Genomic DNA, 24,892 nt, shown 5'->3' with positions numbered 1-24,892 from the left:
TTTGCTTTGCTGGCTTACTAGCACTGACACAAGTGGGCAAGATGTCAGGGGGCACAGAGAAGGACTGAGCACACATTTTTTCTGAGATGGCATTATGAGAAAGATCAGTTGTAATAATAAAAACAGGAAATCAAATTTTGAGGAAATAAATGAACTGTAAAAACATCTATTGTATTTTGAATTAAAGAGTTCCTTGGGGCCTTTAAGGAAGGTTTTGTATTGCAGTGGGAAATATGCTCTCCCTGTGCAGGAAGAAACTTCCTATAAGAGAGACCAGTGGTTTTTTCCCATGAGAAAGTAAGAGCTTTTCAGTTCTGCCTTATCAAAAGAGAAATAGCTGTTGTCAGTCCTTTAACACTCCTGTAATTAGTTAAAATGCAGGAATTAATCTGCAGTAATGTCTTGTTCTCCTTTAGGCAAATTTATTTCCCTTTTCCACTCTTCCTTTTTAATGATGATTCACTTCATTCACTCAACAGATAGGGCTGAAACTAAACCTCAATTCCAAACACATTCAGCAACTAAAAAAATTCCAGTTAGTGCCAGCTTTGAAGGTTGATAGTGAACCACATTAAGCAGTCTTACAGCAGCCACAGAAAACGAAGTCCCTTTCAAAAACAAAAAAAAAAAGAAAATCAACCAAAACAAAACAAAAAAAACCCAACCCTTTCCCTTTATCTCTGCTTATTAAAGCTCTAGATACAAATGAAAGTATTAGTGCACCTGCAGCATGTCAGAGAAACACACCCTTCTTCACACTGCTATCAAAACCAGGCCAACAACCAAAAAGAAGTAAAATTTCATCTTGAAAACAAAGAGGCGACAGGTGTGAGGGAGGTCAAAATCCAAAGACAGTGCAGTTCACAGGCAAAAATGGGGACAGAACTCAGCCTGAGTTCTTTATGGCAATGAGGGCTGGCTTTAAATTCTTAGGTAGAATATTGCAAAACTGAGGTCTGACAAAATCCCAGACCAAGTGTCTTTTATTCATGTACTAAGTAAATGTACAATTTTCAGTAGAATAGCATATGAGAAAGTATTTTAAACAACTTTTTTTTTTTTCTGTGGTAGGATATCATTAATACTCCTTTGTTTTGTTAGCATGGAGGGATATTCCCAGTATGTGTGCCAGACTAGGATACCATACAGTTCCGTTTCATCTTTATCTGAAAATGCGATTTTGCTGAACTTGAATCCTACAGATAGAAGAGGAAAGACCCACAATACAATGCTCTTTAAACACTGAATGTCTTTTTTTTTCTTTCTTCTCATTCCTAAATGCACCATTGCTTCTAAGTGTCATGGCTTTCTTTGTGAAGACATTTACACTAGAAAGCTAAGAGTACTTCGAAGCACCCTGCAAATTTCCATAAATAACAATTGGCCATGAGGGTTTGTGTTTTTTTCACCTATTCTGTAGAGGGGGACTTCCAGAGAAGAGCCAGAAAAGGTGGAGATCACTTTAAAATGCTTCTCTCTGTGATTACCACTACCCTGCCTAATTCAGCTAGGCCAAAATCTCACTTGAAGTGAGCTGAAGTAGAAGCTTTTTGTGTGTGTATGGAATGGTATCCAGCTGGGCAAGCAGTTAAATGCTTTCCCATCCCCTTAACTCTGGGCATGTAAATTCAAGACGAAGAGAGCTGTTTTGACGTTCTTGGCTGGAAATCACCCTCCACACCTATATTTTAATGCATCTACTGTACGTAGTAGTTTGGCTGCTTTCTCTCACTACCATCTGTTCTAATGGCATGGTGCCTGCTCACAAGTTGAATGATATATAGGTGCCAGGCAACAATGCGTTTTGATGGGCAGGCTGCACAACACTGCAATTGTCATCTCTTGTGCATGAAGGCTACACTCTGTGCCAGCAATGAAACGTTGGCACTTTGTACCTCCATACACTTGTTCACACCTGTTGACACTTATGTGCCAAAAAAGGAACACTTGAACAAGGGAGTTCACAGGCTTGCTTAACTCTGCTCTAGGAATTAGCATTATCTGGAAGTAGATACAGCCCCTAATTCAATCACTATCCCATGCCTCAAGCAGAGACTGAATCACAGCCTGAAATATTTCTGCAGGCCTCCCCTTTGTATTTTCCTAGATTTCTGTGCCCAGGGGAGAAGAAAAAACTGTCTTCTGATTGGGATGAAAATAGATTGGACCAGCCAAGTCTCTTCTCTTCCATGGTCTCATACCAACATTTAAGAGCTAGTCTATGCACCTTATATTTTCCCCATGTCCCAACAAAAGGCTCCGTTTTAACATGTATTTCACAAAGTCTTCCACAAGTACACCCAAGCTTGCTGCAAGTCCATGCCAGAGTCATTCCTCTCCTCATTTCCCTTGCCAGGTGATCACCTCACCAGACCTCATCTATAGGCAGTTTTTTCAGAGTTCAGATCAGTCCCTCTTCACAGATAAGATTGAACCACATGCACTTACCATTCAGCTCCACAAACAAAATTTATTCTTATGGCTTCTAAAATAGCTACAATTTATACTGATGGAAAGGAATGTCAAGAAAGGAGTTAACCTAGAACACCACAGATGAGTTTAATGTGCTTCTAAAAAACTGGTTTGGGGGAAGGGAGTGCTTCTAATCCCTGCATTAAGTGTAAACAGAGGTTCAGATTTTTAGGGAGGAAAAGAACTTCTAGACACCAGCTAGAGCTAAACCATAAAATTTCTTGGACAGTGTGGACAGGCCTAGGAATGCACAGGGATGCAACTAGAGCAGTCTGCTCTGGAAAAATAAAAATTAAAAATTTAAATCTTAATCTTATTCCTTGCCTTTAGCAGAACAGTTAACTAAAATCAGATTTTTTGCATATCCTTGGACCTAGGAAAACTGCTTTTCTGAGGTGGGGGTAGGGACTGCTAATGTGGCTTTGCTCAAAGCATCAGGCAAAAGAAGCTGAGAAAAGAACAGGGAAGACTCCACAAGTAGCACACAGACCCACTGTGGGTTCCAAGTATCCTTAGCAAAGGCCAGAAGAAAGCAGAAGATCAGTAGAATATTCCCCTGTTGAAAAACTCCGGAGGACTGGCCAGAGGAAGTAGAAACTGCTTCAAAGTGCTTTCTCCCTTTCTACCATGTTATGCCTAATTCAAGGTATTGAAAATCTTATTGCAAATGGTACTTGAAGTAAAAGTTTTTGTTTAAGAGAAAATGAATCTAGATGGCAATGTAGGTAACACTTGTTCATCACCTCAGCTCAATATGTCAATGAAAGGTAGAGCCAGTGAAAACCATGAAGAGAGCCTTTCTAAAAATGTATTTCAACATCTATGTAACAACTGGATTCAGAAGCCAGAGCTGGAATATTTTCAGTGGGGACTCCTGTTAGACAGTGCTCTGGGTGTAGGTTTTGTCCCAGAGGTATAGGCACAAGACTACCGCTACATCTTTATTAGACTATTTTGTATCATAAGATTATAACTTGACTATTACAAACCTGGCTTGTAAATACAGATGGGGAGGCTGCAAGGCTGTAGAGACTCTCTCCAGCCTCCCTTGTGGTTATATGCACCTGGTCAGAGGGAGGGGGTCTGTTAAAGACATCAGCCTCTGGTCTGCAAGAGGAGACCCAGTAACTCCTGGTTTCCCCCAGCAAGGCTTAGGTTACTTGTGGGCTAACCACCCAAGTCTTGTATACTTCACATGCATACCTAGCAGGAAATAAGAGAGATGCAATTATGTGAGTTACTGCATATTTGCTGCCAGCCATTACCAGGTAGCTGCTATTTCATTTCTATGAAATATCATAACTATGTAAATAACTCAAGTAATAATTGTAAATGGATGACTGTACTAAGGGAGGTGGGGGCATGAGCCATAACTGCGCAGCTGCTATTGCTGTGAAAATTCAACCTTAAGCAGTCTAAACATTCATTTTACTGTGTACACCACTGATTACTTAATTACATCTAAAATATAAGTAAGTCTCAATAAAAACCCCAGGGAGTAAATTACAAACATCTAGGAAGCAATGTGCATGCATGCACCCTACTTTGACTTTAAAAAAATTATTGTTTTCCATTGGGTATGAAGGATTTTTCTATTTCTGTTCTGCAAAACATCATTATGTTACAAACAGGTAAATATTTCTAAGTAATATTAGATGTGCGTGGGAGAATCCATCTTCAGCCTTTCACTGTAGACTCTCACTAAAGGTTCTTATCTTTATGTATATTTGAAAAAGAAGATCTACATATGCTTGATCTCAGTATGAACCTCTGTATGACCTGATTTTGTTGCCATGGCCACCAATTAGACCAGCCTTGTTGACTGCAGAACAACAGTAAAAGCATCTCTCTTTAAGTTCTGAAAAAGAATGTCAGATTTATCAGTACGCTACCACAGCTTATCCTTTTGGTAGTGTTTGTTTCTTCCGTTAGCTCTATATTTAAGCATTTAGCTTAAAAGATTGGAAATGGGGGGGAGAGGGAGCAGGGCAAAAAAAGCAATGGTTACATCACTAGCCAGAAGGCTCCTTTTTTCATTTTTCTAACACCTGCTTTTATTTTCCACATTTTGTCCTCTAGGAATATAGAAGACAAAGACTGTGGTATCATCTTTGCTTCATGAGAACACCGAGATGAGCATAAAACCATTCCTCCAGTTGCTCCTCTTGAGGATTCCTATTAGCATTTTCAAAAATGCAGTTTTTAAAAACATGCTCCCTTTCAATTGTGACAAATCAGTAGAGAATTTCCTCAAAAGCACACTTGCCAAACACTGCTTGTTAAACTACCTTTGCCCAGCAGTATATGTGTGTAAAGATACCAAATACCATCACACGTACAGAAAAGAGAGTTCAATGGCATCAATAATATATTTTGTTAGTGCATTAGTGTTTACTTAAAAAAAAAAAAAAAAAAAAAAGCAACCAACTTGAAACTTGAAATGTACTTGGTTTACATCCAAGCAAATAGAGGTTGGAAGATAGCAAAGTTCCCCAACTAAATCTTTTATTTCTCAGGCTTCCTCTTTAGAAAATAATTTTCTTAGTATTGTTTCCATAAAAGCTTTCAAATGTCCCAAAATAATGCAGAGAAATTGGCTTTTATTTTGAACAGGATTTCTCAGTATGTACTGCATCTCTTGGCATATCGACTATATTAACTCAAGCCTTAATGATACAATGGTTAAAAACAGACTACAGATGTGTATAAATGAAAAATGTAATAGATTTCCCTCTTAATGTAATAGAATTGGCACAGGGTATTGGAAACAGGAGTGAAAGTAGTCACTCAAGCATTGTGTTTGCATGTTATTTAAATACAAGTGGTTGAGGTATAAGTACCTCTAAGTACACCTGAAAGAGATGGTGCCTTGTAATCATTGTTTCAGCAATTGACAGTTGTTTACACAACAGCAGCACATTCTCTACTGATTTGAATAATAAACATGTTTAAACACCAGCTGGATAATAGAAGGATAATTGAAACATAGTTTAAAGCTCTGATTTACAGGCATTGTGGCAACACTTTTATTTGTGGAACAATGCTATACTTCTGTGCAGCCTCTTGAAAAAATTAAATAGTCATTGTTTCAAGCAACTTTGGGATATATTTAACTCGATTAATCTATCATGCATTTGTGTGCCTACACAGACAGACAGACAGAACAAAGAACACACCGCCAAAACCTCGAAAAGGCTTATTCTGGTACCTGGGTGCTGCTTGAGCTGCTCTGCTTCATTGCACAATGTCTGGGCCCTTACCTTGTGCATATGATTCTGAGGAGGAACTGTAGTGCTTACAAAGTTCATAAAGTTCACAAGAAACCAAAGGGTTGAATGGTAGAATTGCTGTAAAAAAGGTAGAAGAACCGGCCTTACTTCAGTCATTACATTACAGAACATGCACAACAAAGGGACAATAAAAATGATGTAAGATTTGAGGTGCTACTGTCCTGGTTTGGGCCAGGATAAAGGTAATTTTCTGTCTTGTACTTCTGCTTTCAGCTAAGTCTCTTGTAAGTAGCTGCACTTGCTGAAATTAAGAGCAGGTTTCTCAGTCAGTGTCTGCTTCTAGGATTGATAACACTCGATGTTTATAGTTAAAGCTGGAGACTGGTGTGCAGAACCAAGGACACTGCTCAGCTCTGAGGAACATTTTGCCCTCTGAAAGGAGAAAAGGAGTAAAAAGGTCACACCTGCAACCCTCCTTTAGGGAGGAACAGACAAGATAAATGACAAAAATTGACCAGAGTATTCAATCCAATACACATCATAGTATAAATTTGAGGGATCATGAGGATCAAACCCCTTCCTTCCCTTCATTCTTCACCTGTCCCTGTTTGCTTCAGCATCCTGGGAGGATTCCATTCATTCCTCTGTCTGTGATCCTGATCCATGCCAGCCTGAATCTATGTGTTCCTGTCTCCAGCTCCCGACTGCTGCTGACTCCAGGAGTCCAGCCTGGACTTTCCCAGGGCTGCCCTGCAGCCTCAGTGGTGATGTGAGTGTTACTGGGGGAAAGGGGGGAGGAACGTGGTATAGATTTTCCTGTATATTTGTATATATTTAGCAATTTTTTTCCTTTTTATCATTTAAAAATCAAAATTTTTTCAAATTTTATCATTTATTCATTAAAGATGTGTAGTTTAGTTTTCAACCCATAAGTCTCTCTCCCTTATTCTCTCTCCTTTCTTTATCAGGGAGGGGGACTAACAGAGAGCATCTGTTATTCAATTGTTGGGCCAGTGTTAGACTGTGACAGCTACCCACATCTCTTCCTCTCTGGTCTGCACAAGAATTTTATGTCTTTGGAGTTGACAACTACTATTCTATGATTCTAAGACTGCTTGGGTCTGTTTTCTAGAATGAGAATTCAATGAAAAGCTGAGACAGTCCTACTGAAAAATGTACCTCTGTGCAGTTCTTTTTATTTTTCTGTGCACATAATTTCTTTATTCAAAATATACCAGCTGAGAAGCCCAAATATGTAGTTATTGATTGACATCAGACCACATACTTTTTAAATTCCCAACCGTCAGATTATCCAAAGCAGTGTAGCTTTCATTTTTTCATTGTATTTCTGATCTCTTACCACATATTTGAACCACAGTCAATTCCCTGACAAGTATGGAGGCATGGACATTTTCTGCATGTGCACTTTAGTCCACTTCTCTGACCCTACATTTTCATGGAATCACAGAAGCACAGAAAGTTCGGGGCTGGAAGGGACCTCAAGATATCATCGAGTCCAAGCCCCCTGCCAGAGAAGGATCAGGTTGTGTAGGTCACACAGGAATGCACCCAGGAGGGTTTTGAATATCTCCAGAGAAGGAGATTCCACAACCCTTTCTGAGCAGCCCATTCCAGTGTTCTGTCACACTCACGGTGAAAAAACTTTTTTTTGGGTTTTCATGAAACCTCCTGTGCTGCAACTTGAACCCGTTACCTCTTGTCCTATCATTTTATTCAAATGCTGTCGAGGCTGCTTGATCCCAGCCTATACAAAACCTACAACTTACTCAAGCAGATTACACACACCAGGACCAGCTTCTTTTACATATCAAGCCCTGTCAGTGCCTGCTGACTGACCCTGAAGTCAAGACTCAAGGCACTGCCTGCAGGACTTGATTATGTTTTGTATATATAAATATGACAGGCAAGACAATTTGTGTCAACTTTTAGGAAACGTATCTAACACTTCCACTGAAAATTTTTTTTCATTGTACTTATAACAACACTTCCAAAATTAAACAAATCAGCATGAGATTATCCATGTCTCATATTATTTTTTTAATTACTATTTCTCTCTTGGTTGTGTTTGTTTGTGCTTTTTTCCTAATGTTCTGAAGACATTGACTCTACAGAGTCGTTATTTTTTAAATGGCAAATTATTTTCGCTACCCCTTCTCTGTTGAGTTTACCTAGTTATTAACTCAAAAAAACAGATTAGGGACCAGACACAGGGCTTGAGTGCTCATGTCAACCTGTGTTGCTAAACAGATGCTGCTGCCTTTCATTCCAGGAGAAGCTTGACCAGGGAATGTGACTCAATTCCTAAATATCCCAACTTCTACCTCTTCCTGGCAGAAAGCCCCCCAAAAATAAGATATTCCAGGGCAAATTAAAAAAATAAAAAAAAAAATCTTCCAAGGATACAAGACTGTATCCTTAGATTTCATAGTATTAAAATTTTTAATAGATGGAAAACAAAGCATCAAAGAGAAAAACATTTCATAATAAATTCTGAAACTTAAAGAAGTGAGAAGTCTTTTCTTTAATGACTCATATGTCTACAGCTGAACCTTTTCTCCCATAGAACATAAAAATACGCAAGACTGACAAATAAATGACAAATACTACTACACCTGACAGCAATTCAAGACATCCTCTGCCAAGAAATATAAACCTATTCAAGTTGCTCACTTTGGGACCTCGTGTGTAGCATGAACATAGCTGTGATCAGACCTTGGAAATAGTCTGTTAACTATGCCACAAACACACCTATGCTCCAGCAAATTTGACATGGATCAGTCTGAAAAAAAGTAGGATTCAGATGTAGAACACAGGACAGAACAAGACACAGTTCTATACTTCCCTTTCATTAATAAAAATGCAGTCTATCACTGCAGCTGGAAGCTGCATTACATTAATTTAGAGACACTAATCTCTTTATGATATGGAGCAGGTCTGTAGAGTGTTGTTAAATACTATGTATGCCATACATTTTTATTTCTGGAAAAAAAGAATAATCACAATGAGCAAGTCCTAACACCAGATGAGGGATGGATGCTCTGAGATAGTCCTGGAAGAGACATAAAAGAAGAAATACAACACATGCTGTGATATAGGAAGAGGCACAATAGCAGAGTGTGGATCAGACTTAGGGAGGCCTTTATCTAAGGAACTAACAAACAGAAGCTGCACTTGATAACAATGTACAGCTGGATAAGATGCATGGAAAAAATCACCATGAGCTTCCACAAGATACGATGGTCAGACAATGGTGTGTTGTAGCTGTGGGATAGTGTTAAGCAGTTTCAGTAAGCTCTGTGTGTTATGGTTCCTGGGCCAGATTCTGGCCCCTTTGTGTTAGGTCTCAGGAGTGTCCTACAAAAGCTGGGGTATTTTCCTCCAAAAAAGGAGCACTGCCAGGTGGCTGAGTGCCAGGATGACTCACTCTGCACTAGCCATTCCTTACAGGAAGACAGAAGTTCCTGAATAGGAAAGGATGAGGCAGGAGTACACGTAAATCCATCTGCCCTGATCCCTGGAGAACAGGTCTCACCTCGATAGCCCTGTTTGGGATTTGGGTATTTGAGTGCCCAGGGAAACTGAACCAGCCTCTTCCATTCCTTTCACTGTCAGAACTTCTCAGTATCCCTAGGCCTAAGGATACAGGGGAAAACAAGGCCTGGGGTCACAAAGGATGCTGTATCAATCAATTCTAACACACATAGAGAAAGGGGACTCTTTCAGTGGCTTTCTGAAACACTAAATAAATGAGATAATAAAATTAACCTTCATCTGGTGAACAACAGAATTTCAGAGAAAAACTGTGTTTGCAGTAGTGTGACTTCTAAACCAAGAAAACGGTCTGACTTCAGGCCATGAACCTCTACTATCTGTACTTGATAGAAGGCGTTCACATGTCCTGTTTGCTTGCTGGACCTCTCTAAGTGTTCAAACCAAGTTGCTTCATGTCCCCTAGCAAAGCAAAGAAAAATTAATTCCTCTTCATCTAACCCATCATTACACTGGGGAACTCCTGCAGGGGGGCAAAAACATAAAACGTGTAAGAAGGGAGTAGATGAATTCCAGGCTGCTGATGTCAGGATTATTGAGGGAGCTATAAAATACATGTCTTGGATGCAATCTCCAGCTCTGGAAATCATTTGCCGGAAGCTTGATAACCCACTTCACTGAGTGCAGCTGGACATACCTGGGCACAGAGAAAAATTACCTAGGCAAAGGCCTCCACAACCTATGAGCTTTGCACAGCATACATTTGACTGGAATTACTGTCTCTGGTGCGAGTGAAAGCATTGGGCTAAAGCAATCTTCAGACTGACTCAGTGTAGCCCTTGTTATGTTTCAATACCAGCCTAGCTGGGTTTCATAATGATGGATCCTCAGATGTTTACTTGGTTAGGGGGAAATCACCATACTGAATGAGAAGAAAAGGAGAATCTCCCTACCATTTGATCTTCTCCAACAAATTCATGATGTTATTTTAAATATATTTTGCCAGACAAACAATTTGAATCAAAATATCTTATTCCTAAGACTGTCTCAAGAGATATTAGCAACAGAGGGGAAATGACATTTCTTTATCAGCTATAATACATATAATATGACATTCAAACACAGCAAGTGCTACTCAATAGCTTGTAAGTCACAGAAGGTGAATGAAAACACTTATCTCTGTTGCAAAAAAAAAAAAAAAAAAAAAAATAGTAAGTCTAGCTAGGAAGAAGTGTTGCCACTAATGTATAGTTAGTTATGTCAAGGACAGTAAATGAAGCTGCCTTACCTATAGCAGATTGATCTATCTAATTTGGGGCAAGCTGTGTCACCAAAAATGTGATTTCACCATGTGTTGTAGAAAATCAAATGTTACCAAAGACAGAAGAACAATTAATAAGCAATGACTTCTCATTTCACCAGTATGTTTAACTCACACATATTGGTTATGTACTGTTCAGCTCTAATGAAGGCTCTGGTAAACAAATTTTGCATACTAAACTACAGACCTCTAGAGAAGCCAAAGAAAAGAGAGTGGCAGTTTTTAAGAAAAGCTTGGGTTGGAAAATTATTCCCACATAACTGTTATAAAGCAAGCGTAGCTGCTCCGTGAGACCGTGCTCTTATCTGCAAAATAAAGCCAGGCAAATACAGCTGAGGAACAAGGCACATAATTTAACATGAGCATAAATAAATGGATGAAATGGTGGTTTCATCTCTTAGATCCTTCAAATGAAAACAAGATGACATTCTGGCTGATGTTCTAGTCACAAATTTGCATGGCTTAGGAAAGAAGTAACTGGATGAAATCAAATGGTTTTCCTCTGATATTACAAAGCACTATTTTAGGTCAGGATTCAATACAGTGTTTGGGAATGTATTCACAGAACTATATCTATATTTGCAGTACAGATGACATCCCAAAGGATATCTATCTTTTCTTGAGCTGCCCACCAGGGTAACTGCTTAAAACTATTTGGGATTTAAGGAAGACAAAACCCATCCTGTCAGTCTCTGAAGAAGATGGGCCCACTCACACTGGTGATGGTGCTTACTTCTTGCCAAATAGTGTGGTGCTTACAGCATTTATCTAAGTGTGAAGACAAAATATTTGGCCTCACTTTAGCTTGAGACTTTTGAACACCAAATCCCATGAAGCCTGAGAGGTACAGACAGCCTGACCATGGCAGGTGCTTTGTAACTTCTGTCCAGCCAGGAATGGAAGGTTCGTCAGGGCAGAAACATCGGATCCTCATTTAGTGGCTAAGCTACTCAGATAGGACAGGAGAGGCTCAGGGCTCTCATTCTTTCTTTCTAAAAAGGATGGATTTGAGTCAATAATTAGCTACTCTAAATCAGTCTCACCCACATGAATGACCTTACCTCTGCACCACAACATCTGACTCCATGTATCTTAACCTGAAATATTCCAGCAAGAGAGGAAAAAAAAAGTTTGTCTATGTTTTTTATGGTTTTTTTTTTCTCTGAAAATCTCCCAACTTGCTGCATTGTACATATTCCTGGGATGTGAAAAAATCTGAACCCAAACTCTATCTGTTATGAGCAGGCTAGAATCCATCCTTCCTATTCATGTGCAAGTGCCACAGTCATTGGATTTTTGTGAGAAAGTGAGACTTCCTCTCATCCTCTTTAGAGGAATAGTGTTCTCTATCTGCAAAATTACCCCAAAATCCTTTTATACATAGGTACCTGTCTGTAGTTCTGAATTTGATATGATAGTGTCAAATTCCATACATAAAACTTTACCATAGCTCCATACAAATCATCTTGTCTGCAATTCCTACCATATGGTGGAGTTGTCTCAGAAGTAAAACAGCAGGTGATTCCCTATCTAGAATCTTAACTCTTCTGCCTGCACTGCTTTTGGACCCTAGGTTTTCAACTCTGCCATCCCTCCTGGGAATGACCTCTTAACTCTTTGAGGCCACACATCAATGTCTGAGGATCTCCACACCTTTCTTGAAGCAGAGCTGGAGATCTTCCATGAAGACTCCCATCAGTTGCTTTAAGGGCAGAAATGTACCCCAAATGAATCAACTCTGTGACCAATGTGGAAAACCTCTGGAACATCCTTGTATCCAATTTGGCCTCTTTGACTCTTACTGATAATAATTCTCCACAGCCTTAAATTAAACACAAGATTTTCCCACAGCTAAATAAAATATACCTTTGCAAGGGAACTGTCATGCCATGGTACCAGCCACCTGAAAACAAAATGTAGGGTAGGCCAGGGGTAATATATTTGTAGTAAAGATAATCAGAAAGCCCTTAAGACTGTACAGATTCTTAAGCATACATTTAAGTGCTCTGCTGGGTCACAGCTTGAATTACATATTCCATAACTACAACAAGGTTCATTTGAAATGTAGTTCAGTAGAGATTTATTTTTTTTCCCCCAAAGTAAAATGCACACAGACACTGTGGAAGGCTGTTTAAAAGAATAGATCAGAAAAAGATGTATACAATGGCTACTGTAACAACCTAACCAAAGGTTAAACACAACAAAAACCACTTCAATAGACTGATTACAATCACATTGAGATGCATAGTACTGTTAATTGCCACTGCTCCAATGAAATTCCACAGTACTGTTCTACTTTGCATCAGACAATGATTTTGTCCATAGCAGAAGGTATTTCCCTGTGTACTTCAGACAAGTGCATTGTGCACTTAAATGGAGATGACTAAAAGGAATTTACAAAAAGATAAATTAGCTTTGCAGCCTACCGGTCTCTGGAATAAGATTTCTGATGATCTATTGAGAAAATAAAAGTGGAAAGTTACTATTCCCAGCAACTGTTTAGCTATTGAGCTAGAATTCACTATCCAGGAGCTGGTTTTCAGGATTCCTGATGTGGTTTCCTCTTGGCTATATAACTGGGGGATTGTTATATGACTGGATTGCAAAAAACAACTGAAAAATTAATATAATCTCTGGTGTTTTCACAGCAGCAAATGCACCTGTTCCTACCAAAGGCTGTGAAGCACTGAGTGCAAACTGTAGCAGCTTGCAGGAGACCTGTCTGGGCTGGACCTGTGGCACAGGTACCAATATAAAGCACCATCCATGCTAGACGTTGGCTTTGTGTCATCAGAGTCCAGGGTTTCATCTGGACACTTGACAGATTTGCAGACTTCCAAGTGATCATTATTAGCATTTGTGTCCCTTCACATGGACATTTCTAATTGAGCTGCACAAAGGGAGTATGTATTCCAGGGATGAAGGTAAGGTAAATTGAGAACAGGAGTGAACTGACAGAGCAAAAATGTCCATAAAGTAACATGAAAATGTCTATTTTCATTTTACATAGGTGTAAAATAAAAATTGTTAAAGGGTAATGCAGCTTTTAAAAAGTTGGCACTCTGCGCACGCAGTTTCCATATTATTCTTTCCTTTTTTTGCTTTTGATGCTAAATACCCACAGGTTGGTTTTGGGGTTTTTTTTCCTACAGAGAAAACACATCTGGGACACCACTGACTGTACTATCCTTATTAGCAAAACCAATAAATATTGCTGTGGAGAATGTTGCTGAGGAGCAAAAACCCACAAACATAATGTCATAAAAACATATTCATGCTTTGGTAAACATCAAGACCTTTTCCTGAAAATGAAACTTTCTGTGAATATTGCCTTTGAAGTGAAATAGATCCTGCACTGAAAATGCCTTTTTTGTGTGGAAAAACAAATCTGTTTTACCTAAGAGATATTTATATGGCTGTGATCAATATACTATGCAAAAATGTATTAAGGAATGAACAGCCCATCTCCATTACACCTGCCCTGCCTTGCAGGATCATGTCATCTTTCTTATTTAGCAGAGAAGAAATTTAGACACAGGAAGCGTAATGCTAAGATTTTTAAAAATTCCTGTTGATTTGTACCATCTTGGAGTTTGGATGTTCAGCAAAAGACACCTAAATATTATTTCCTTAATTGGAATCCAGTGTCTTCACAAAATGCATGGGCATGGACGCTTCCCAGTACTGACCAGGGCTTACAGCAGCCTCAGAACTCCTCTAATTTGCACCATGGTGTTGGCAAAGTTCCCAGTTATACCAGAGAGAGCAAAAAGTGGAGTACACATATAACTGCATCTTTACCCCACTTGTGAAGCAGTTCTCACACTTTCTTGCAAAATAAGGATAAATATCTAAAGTTGTTTTTCTAACAAAAATGCATTTCTTAAAGAAAATGCATCAAAATTGTTTTGGAAACACCGTACTGTGAGGTTTCATTCTTTAGATGCTGTTTTCAGATATTCTGACAATCAGTACATTCTGTCAGTGTTATAAATATATCCAATTTGAGAGTCATGTAACATTTTTAGAAATCTTGCAAAGACTTAATAAATTTTGCAAATATTTAGAAAGAGAATTAATGTAATACATGTAAAGATCTGCACATATTTGATAATCTTGAACCAATTTAATAAATCCTGTCCAGTTTTAATAAACATAGGATTAGGGTTAAACTTATTGCAAACAATAAAGTAATAATGAAAATATTTAATGTGGAGTGTATATACAGTGCTTTTAAAATCTGAGTTGGTTTTCAAAGACCAGGAAAGTACCTGCAAGTGATGTTACAGTTTCAAAAATGTTATTATCCAGAAATATCCACACACAATCCATCCTGTTAGTAATGTGGCTACTTCTAACTAACACACTAGAAAAACATGATTATGCCTTTACAGAAACAGGATTCCTAGAATCACGACTGCATTACAAGAACAAAAAATCAACATGATTTTAGTTTGGGTGAATATAGGACAATACAGAAGGTAGGGAAATTCTTCCTGTGTCAACGTATGAATGGCCAGAAGAAAGTGCAACTAGAGACATGTTCTTAAATCTTTACAGCTTTACGGCCACTTTTCAAGGGCAACACACCTGAAATTGTTAATTTGTAGTGAAGCACAGCACCTGCATAGCCTTGTGCAGGGCCATCCCAAGCTTCTCCTTACCTTTCACCCTGGGGTACCTTAATTTACCAAGCAAATGAGGAACCGCTGTTGTTGGCAAAATTGGACCATTACATTTCTTACAGAAATGTACCAGTTCCAACAAAATTTTAATTGTGGAATGTTTTCCAAAACCAACAGTGGAATGATTCATTGATGTAAGAGATAGCCACCAAAACAACACAGCATCTTCCATTTTAAAAATTAAGAGAAAATGAGGTGTGGTGGAGTAGTGATTTGGAAGTTTTGAACAGGGATTTTTAAAATCAGGTTAAGCTCTATACAAAAGTATTAGATTTGTATTGGATTTTTTTTTTCTTTTTAATCACAGGTTGTTTAAAAAATATCTCTGTCTCCTTGGACATCTGAGCCAAGGGTGCTTGTTTATGGGCCTGTGTTCCTGGGATGTCCTTAGGAAATAAAAATATGTGAGGATCTGGGTGAAACCCAAAAGGACACTTCAGACAAATTGGCAGTATAAGCTGCTAACTGAAAAAGAGAAGTAAAATAAAGGGTTAAGGATCCATAAAGGATGCAGGGAAGGAACTAATCTAGAAAACAGCAAAATATAGATCCAAAGGATTTGGATGTTAAAATATCTGGGGGCTAGAGATTCCAAAAGGAGAATCTTGAAGGATACCCTCCGGTATGGAAATACAAGGCAAAATAATAAACAGGACACTGGAAATATCCTACCAACACCTTAAGAGGACTCTTATTTACCCCTTTTTTTACTAAATAATGTATTGACTCCAGCTTGTGAAATACTATCCCTGCTCCAAGGAGACACATGCCTGGCTGCAGAAAGAACAGAAACAATGAGCTTCATGTCAGAGAGGAGGGCAAAGTCCATGCTAGTCTTGGAACTTGATTTCCATTTTGCACCTACACAGGTAATTTCTGTGTGTTTGGAAACCAAAGGCTTTCTATTCTAAAACACTGAGAGGAGAAGTGACTTATCCTGTGAGAAGTGACTTGGTATTCAGGAGAGAAATAGCAAATGCAGTCACTGCTTCAGCTGCTTTTCACAATGGAAGCTGTCCTAGAGGTGGAGAGAGGGAGAGCTGGCAGCTCTTTGGAACTGAGAATTAACCATCTATTATTGAATAATTATAGGAACCAAACTGAGGAAATCACAGTGATTCTGTAAGCAGAAAAACAGGATACGTTCTTCTCTGGGCTCTTCTAGTAACTAAACAAATTAAATGATATCATGCATATAAAAGTTGGGTGGAACTAAATATTCACCTTAATTAGGCAGAAAGATGGAGCAATATTGTTTCTGCCTATCTGATTTTCCATTGGGTAATGTTCTTCTTTTTTATGCCAGAACTAAATATCTGAAACAATTCATTATGAATATTGATTTATGAAAGCTAAGAATTATTCTGAGGAATGTACAGCAAAGTGAAGAAATGCCTATTAGAGAAATGTAGGGGAAGACTATTACTAACTTGAAATTGCTGTAAATGAGCTCTTTACTGCCTGAGACTTGAAAGTCCACCAACCATAGCATCTCAATGTAGAGAGAGCCAACAAAGTTTGAAAAACCTTCCCTTGCCTTCCTCCAGCAGTGATTTCTCTGGTTCCTCACAAGCTTCCTTAGGTTCAGTAAACTGGTATTCTAACAGGGTTGTTTCAGGCACTAAAACCTGCACTAAAATGATCTTGATTTTATCAGTTCCTCAGCAGTCCTGTAGAATGGATTCTGTTATTATATGCCACAATGCAATAGGCCTTGTCCATCCTAAGGTATGAAGCAGCAAGAACTGCATTTTAACAAACCTGAGCACCAGTACCACTGCAGGGAGAGTCTTGTAGAATAAGTACAGCAAAGCTTGCCCTCCAGGCTGCTACAGATCAGTGCCTAATAAAATCTTTCCTGTGTGAATACTCACAATGAGAGGAAGTCCTGAACAGATTGTTATAATAACCAGCTACAACTCTGTTCAGGACAGCCATCCATTCACCAGACTTTCCTTTAAGCACTTTGGCCCTTCCATTACAAATGAACTGGAACAGTAGGATAGCTTTTTGCTTGGCAGGAATAGGGTTAACTCTGTGATACACCTTGATCACCATCAGGTATCAAACTTTGTCAGGAAAGGAGATACCCTCCAAACAAAAAGAGACACAGTATTGCTGAGAATCCCTCATCAAATACAATAGGACATGAAGGAATGGCTCAGTTTTTAGCTCTGGCATCCAATAATGAGTCAGAACCCTGAGGACATTGTCTTACTCAGAGATGTGAAATGCAAATGAACAGTAACATTGACACCTCAAGACCAAGCAGAAAACAAAGGACTTGAAAGCTACGTTTCCAGGTAGGAAAGGTCTTACATGAGTACACAGCTTTTTTTTTTTTTTTTTTTTTTTGGGGGGGGAGGAGGGGGAGGATGGGGAGAAATGTATTCTTTTATGTGAAAAAGTAGATGGGTAGTTTCACTGATCTCCATAGTCCCTGGGAATGTCTAAGCAGAAAGAAAACCTTGAGATGGCAACATACAGAAATCACTTAACAGTGAAAGCCATCAGGAACTCAGAAAAACTGGTTCAAAATAAAATGCTGTGGTATGTGAAACAGAATGCACACATTAATTTCCCCAAAACTCAGCTACTGAACTTTACAAAATATTTTTCTTACTGAAGATTTACTCGTTAAGGTGAAAAAACCTAAGTTAAATCTATCAATGTGCCTCTACTGCCCTGTTCTAAATTCTCTAAGAAAGCCAGAGTAACACTCTTTCTACCTAATTCTTCTCTTGTGTCATGCATTTGTACTCTTTCATAGTAAAGCTAAATATCTGAAAAAAAAATCATTATGAATCTTGATTTATGAAGAGTGAAAATTATTCTTAGTAAGCAGAGAAATTTTAACAAAAAGTTTTTAGATTGAGACAGGAGCATTTTGGTGGCACCTGGCTGGTTCCTTCAGCAAGACCTTCAGGGATGCCACACAGGTGCTTCACAAGAGGGGTCTGTGAGCATGCTGCCTGCCCATGTCAGCCCCCACCATGTCATTGCCAAAGCCAAGCCAAGAGCAGGGACAGACACCATGCTGAGCCTTCAGCCCCAGGATTAGTTATCCTGAAGAGCCTGAAGGGATTAGTGACAATTCCCCACTCCAGGCTGGGCATGCAGCTCAAGTGCAGAGCAGTTTTTCATCAGGGTACACACCAGCCCCCCACTGTCCCCACTGTGGGAGGAAGCCCAGGCACATAGGGAGCCACAGCACACACTTTGGCACCCACCCCATAGTGGTCCCTCACAGAGCCACTTGTCCACCCTTTAGGCAGAGACCAGGAGAAGAAAGCTAGAGGATGAACATCAGACCCCTGCTCAGCACAACACCTGCATTGTTGACACCTGTGAGAAGGGTTTGCAACAGATCCAAAAAGAAGGTGGTTCTGGGTTGGAGATTTGTTATAAAATGAAAAGTTGGGTCATGTTTACAAACCTTTCAGCAAAAGTGGGGCCAAATTTCAGTAATCAAATTTTAGCTTCTCGTGATAAGGTAGAGGGCTACAGAAAGAGGAGAAAATTCATCATGAGGCAGTAATACCTGATCTAAAGTGAAGGACATGGAAAAAATGAATGCATTTCACATGGCTGCACACCAGATATAACTCTTTTTCCAGCACCTTGGGGAAAAAGATATTTTATTAGAAACTGAGGCCAGAGTCATTCAAATTTGGGTTGTGTTATCTGAAATGTGAAGAATATAAAAACTTACAAGAAAACTCAGGAGACCTAAGACTAATAAAAATAAAGTCAAAATCTTTGTGAACCTAAAGACAGGAGTATATAAACTGTATGAGCAACAATAGCTTCAAAGCCTGGGGAAGGGTAATTGTTTGCCATTAAACTGGTAGAAAATCTAGTGAAAGCAGTGGCTAGGGGAAAGATGTCAAAGAGCAGTGAAGTAATAAACACATGGAAAAGAAATACTGAGAGCCCTTCCTGGACTGCAAGCACTCTCCTTTTTCCCCAGCAGCTGCTACATTTCCTGCTTTCTTGTCCTTGTGTGTGTGTGCATTTACATCACTCGGGGATGCTGGTTTTTTTTCTTAGCTAGACTGTTAGGACATAAATTAGGAGGTTCAAACAAAATACCTCTCTGTTGCATGTTGGAGGGGTAGAAGAAAACATAAAGTGGTTTTATGGCACAGCAGAAAATATAGCAAGGTAAAGCACTTGGTATTCAGAACATCTAATAGCTATCTTGCATGTGTCCTAGGACAAACACCTGCATACTTCATTCTATCAAGAGATTTTTCTTGTTGTTTTTGTCTCTGCCTCCATCTTTCTTACTTTGTTGAAACACAGGTTCTCATGTGAAGGCAAGGGACCCTCAGATGCCCATTTATGTCCCTAGAACTGCCTGTTTTGCACTAATAACCTTCTTCTCACAACAGGAGGACTAAGTTGTGAGGTGCTGAAACTTTGACTGTTCAAGCAGTGTGTCTTGTTTTCACTCAAAGCCTACCACTGGGTGCTGTTTGCACAGTATCTGAAGAAAGCTGGCTGACCAGAAAAGTCAGATACATGAAGAACTTTAGTCAGAATGATTTGTCCCAAAACCAGTTACCAGAAGTATATGAGTGATGCCACATGATGACTTGCTCTCTCCTGGCTACACTGACAAGGGAAGGAACCTTGCCACTTGGCTGAGGTGCTTTGAGCCTCTTTATGAGGGCCAGACACTTGCCTGCCTTGTACTGCAAGGGCAAAGTCAGGCTCTGAAGGGGACAATCTGAATCTAGCCCATTCAGCTGAGGAAGTCTCCAAAGCCTACTTGTGTTCCTAGTTGTCTCATAGGACCTGATACTCAGAAAAAACATCACACCATGCAAACAATACATCTGAGCAATTCCATGTGGTCTGCCCACAGAACGTGCCTAAAAGTCCCTCGAGAACTGCATGAAGAAAAGCACACACCGCTTAGCAGATACATCACTATGCACGAATGTATTTCAATCCTTTCCCAATAAGGCCTTTTGAATTTGTTAAAAAATTCTTGCAGAGAAAATGAAAGAAGCCCCTGGCATCAGAAGTCCTTGGAGAGTGAGCTATGTACTGGCGAAAGGCTCTGCTGATCACAGTTGGAAGGACAGCCTGACTTTATCAGGAGGATCAAGGAGAGGAAGAGATGGAATATGGGAAAGGTTGGAGGAAGATAAAAAGGAGGAATTTATCCTTCAAGGTCAACTAATTGGAGAGAAGTTTCTACACTGGGGTGGCTGGAAACAGTATTACTCCAAGCCAAAATTTTAACCTTTGAAACCTTCTGTGTTCTTCCTGTAAGGCTTTTACATTGCCATAGAAAAGAAGGGTCTATTTTGGTAATGAATCATTCTGGGACAGGCTTTTCTCTCCATAAGTTTGCATAAATCTACAGAGGGCAATGGAGTAACACCACGGCATGTTGGTGTGAGATCAGAGGCAAGCTCAGTATCTCTCACCTCATCTGACAGACTCTTTGACCCATTCCACTCTTTTTCACTCTGTCAGCGTTCCAAGGTCAAAGACCATGCCCAAATCTAAAGCAGATTGTAGCTCAGATGCTGTATTTTAAAGACATAAGCTCCCTTTTATTAATAATGCATAATTCAAAATACACTTTCCTTTGTGTTAACCTTAGTGCTACGTCCAAATGATCTTGACTTGGGCTAGGGGACACGCATGTTTCCGGGAGGAAGGATCCCGTTTCTTTCACATCAGTTTCCGTGGCATCATCATCATCATCATCTGTGTATTTCTGCCCTTGACCACATCCTCTGAAAAGCTGGGAGATGTAAAACCTGAGCTACCCATGGGCCTCCATACATCCCATAGCAGTGGGTATCCGAAATGTTTCAGATCATCTCTAATTTCTCTGTGTATCATATGTCTCCTTCAGAAAAAGGGTGGGGAGCAGATGTGCAAAACAGGGAGACTATGATAATCATATTTCTCTTTCACAGAAAGGAGGGGTACGTGTGTGTATAGGATCGGGGAGGGAGAAAGAGATTGTATGCAGAAGAACAGCAGAAATTCAAAACACAGGTCAAATTGGATACATTAACTATGTGCACAAGTTTCCTAGTGAGACTATTCCCTTTGGATGATTTAACAAATGTAAGCTGGATCAAGTCTACATTATGCAGAAAAAATGTGTTAGGTTTCTTTTCTAGCTATGCACAAATGGCTGGGAAAAGCTGGATATAGTCCCATCCTATAAACTGGAATCAGAAATAAATGGAAAAAATTATAAATTGGAGGTGCAATTCTTCAGCTACATTGGTTTAAAGATGGTGAAATGAATGACTAAAGCATTCACTCTCAGGGTTTTATGAAGCAGATCTAATGTACAGGTTTTGTGACCTGCAGTGACTTTAACTTCTCAGTAAATCAAAAAGCTTAACAAATATTAAGATGGCAAAGATTACCTGTGTGTGCCAGATTTTATCTTTTATCCGTTATCATTTAGGAAATGAAAAGCTTGAGTCGGAAATCAGACAGGCAGTCACGTGACTCAGGCGGTCTGGCAGCCGCACAAGACAAGAACCTGCAGGAGACACAGAAACTACACATTCACTGATTAGTTTTCAGTCCTTAAGAAATGGCTCTTTTTATTGTTATTATTATTTGCAACCAATGAGCTTTAGAATCAGAGCAATTCCCTTCTAAATTCCACTGCCATGAGAATTCATTATCGGGAGGGAGGTTGAGGAAGTAGCTGGGTGTAAATCCCAGCTCATGGCCAGGCTCCACAGGCAGCTCCACACACACACGAGCTTCAGAGGTGTTGAGGTTTTGGGCAGGGCACACCAACACCCATCTGAAAACACAGAGGACAAAGAATTCTCCTTTTCCAGTCTTGGCCTAGAGTGGCAGGAAACTGGCTGCTAGATGGGAACTCGGCTAAGCCATAGGCTAAAGTTCAAGAGCATGTGGGGGGACCAGCAATGTCAGAGATATGCCAGCAAGCTTCAGGATGAAGCTAAAATTTATATTCTACCCCGGCTCCTAAATTTTTTCAAACTAAGGGCTGAAAAAGTCAGCATGAGATTAGTATCTAGTGCCTAACTAAGACTTTTTCGACACATTTTTGAAACATTCGGTCATTTGTCAAATTAACATCAGGTCTACTGGCAGGATACTGAGGTGGAACGGATAAGGCCTGCTTCAAGGCCACAGAATAATGTAAAGGCCAAACCACAACAGGAATCTGAGCCCTTCCAAGGTCCAGACAAAAATCCAAACAAATTAACCTCACTAGCTTGTCACACACACATCCAATTTTCCTTCCTTTTCCATACGGAAATGTAAGATAATCCCAAAGGTTATACAACCTTCATAACAAAATCAGACCTGTAACAACCACATCAACTATGGGTGATGCTGCAGGCACTAGGGCTGCTTAAGTTGTCTGCTCCAAGAAGGTCTCACCCTCTTTCCATCCCTGTAGCCATTCTCCCAACTACCAAAAGCATTTATGGTCATCCATTTCTTTTCCATCTCACAGCTGTAAATAAAAAAATGCTGAATATATATTGAAGAGCAAGGAGAAAAAGCATAGAAAGAAAAGTTTAATAAGATTTAGGTTTCATTTTTTCCTCAGAATGTGGTATCTCAATTGAAAAATGACATCAGTTTTCTTCAATGCTGAAGCAACACTATAGCTGTCTAATAGCAGGGAGGTGTTGATTTAAAGCACAGAAACTAACAACCCATTTCTCCTTTTAGCTGATACAAGAAAACAGTAAGAGAGATTAGAAAAAAATTCAGTGTTGCAAAATAGAACTGGGTTTACACTGTTATTTCCTATATAACTGCCCCTCTGTCAGAGCCTGACAAGGCCCATCAGCCAGAACTGACAATATCATAGTAGGGCATAGCCATCTCTTCTTGATGCACAGTGGTCAAAAAAGAGAAATAACACCAAGCAATCCTGAAGCTGGGGTCAGGTATCTTCATTCCAAAAGTGTAAGCAGTTCATCATCAAGCAATATTTGGTGCAAACTGTAATGCAAAAATAATACTACATCCAAAATAAATTACCAAGCCATCTGCAGATAAATCAACAGAAAAGCTTATATATTAGCTGAAAAAGGACAGTAATTAACAACAACAGAACAGTTCAAGTAGGAAGAGAATCAGATTTCAAAGAAACTGTGAGACTGTATGTTAAGTAAATGGTTTTGCTATGGGTCAAAATATGTGTTTGTCCTCCTTTCCAACAGAAGAATGCTAGAACTACAGTGGAAACTCAGCATTAGGGACTAATATTTGACCTGAAATTTCCACAGGCCACCTCCTGTGGAAAAGATAGAAATTCAAGTCTCCAGGACAGTGCACAGACATGCATTATAAAATCCTTTCATATTGTATGAGATAGTGTATTAGATAATAGATAAATTTGATATAATTAATTTATAATAATATATCTATGAAATCTTTGCACCTGCCTTCTATTTTTAAACATACAGGTTTAACATTAAAGGAAGTTGTGATCTAATGTCCCTGTATTGCACTGTGAACAGAACAAACTCTGTCAACAACAGGCAAAGGGCTAAAAGGTAACTGTACAATCTGCTCTGAGCAAGGGGTGCTGTGTAGCTTTTTTCTGCCAAAAGCAGATTGCGACTCAGCAAGTCAGTCTTTCACCCTGATCTCCCTGACTTTGGGAAGTTATTTCACTGCTTCTCACAGCGTGCAGTCACCCCTGACACATGCCCAGCCAAACATCTCTGGCCAACAAACGGTGAAGGGGGATGAGGGCAGCTCACTTTCTGTGTCCTGCTCCCTTCTGCCTCGCTCCTACCTTGATTGCTCTGAAGGAAACCCTTGCTCTTCACATCAAAAACATGGCATCTGCACTGAAATGAATCTGACCAAAGGAATTAACAGACATCTGTCTTACTTCACTTTACCAGTCCCAGACTCCAAAGCAAAGGTGCTGATAGCTAAAGGTTAAAAAACAAACAAACAAAAAACAGCCCTACAGTGCACAATCTCACCACCACTGCCTGCCCGTCTTAGTCCAAGGCCTGAAATTACATGAAAAGACAGACTTGCTATTGAGACACCAGTGCTGGTCTGTGAACAGAACAAAATGGAGGGAAATCCTCTGTTTTGCCAGGGGGAGGGACAGTATTTTTTTAAAAAGAAAAACTGTTTGCATTAGTACACATACCCAAGCACTTAGTTTCACAATCTTTGTTTAAATTCATCTGTGAAAGGACACTGCCATATTACCCTCTGCTCCTACCCATTACCAGAATCATTTTTAAATGGTGTTTGTTCAGCTTCTCCTGACCTTGTAGAAGCTCGTGTGTGAAGCATTACTGATCAGAATCAGACATTAGGAAACAGAGAAACAGAAGAAACTATGTTACAGATACAAGTACTTATCTGTGCTATATATCAGATACTTTTATGTGGCCAAGTCTGAGTAAAGAGCATGGCAAGTCCATGAAGACTTTTACACAAACTGTATGCTATGATGTTGCATTCTTGTTAGCTGCAGTTTGAATCACTTTAATTATGAAAGTTCTGTTATTAAATGGGCTTTAATAACTAAATACATTGCTACTTCTTCAGCTCTTATTATTATTTAATTTACCTATTCATTTTTCTGTTCTTTGAGTTCTTAATAAAATGAATAGTTGGCATCCTCTAAGTCTGCTCCCTTTTGTATTCTTACCAGTAGA

The sequence above is a fragment of the Heliangelus exortis genome, chromosome 3, assembly GCF_036169615.1.
Source record: "Heliangelus exortis chromosome 3, bHelExo1.hap1, whole genome shotgun sequence".
Taxonomy (NCBI): domain Eukaryota; kingdom Metazoa; phylum Chordata; class Aves; order Apodiformes; family Trochilidae; genus Heliangelus; species Heliangelus exortis.
This window is presented reverse-complemented; position numbering follows the sequence as displayed.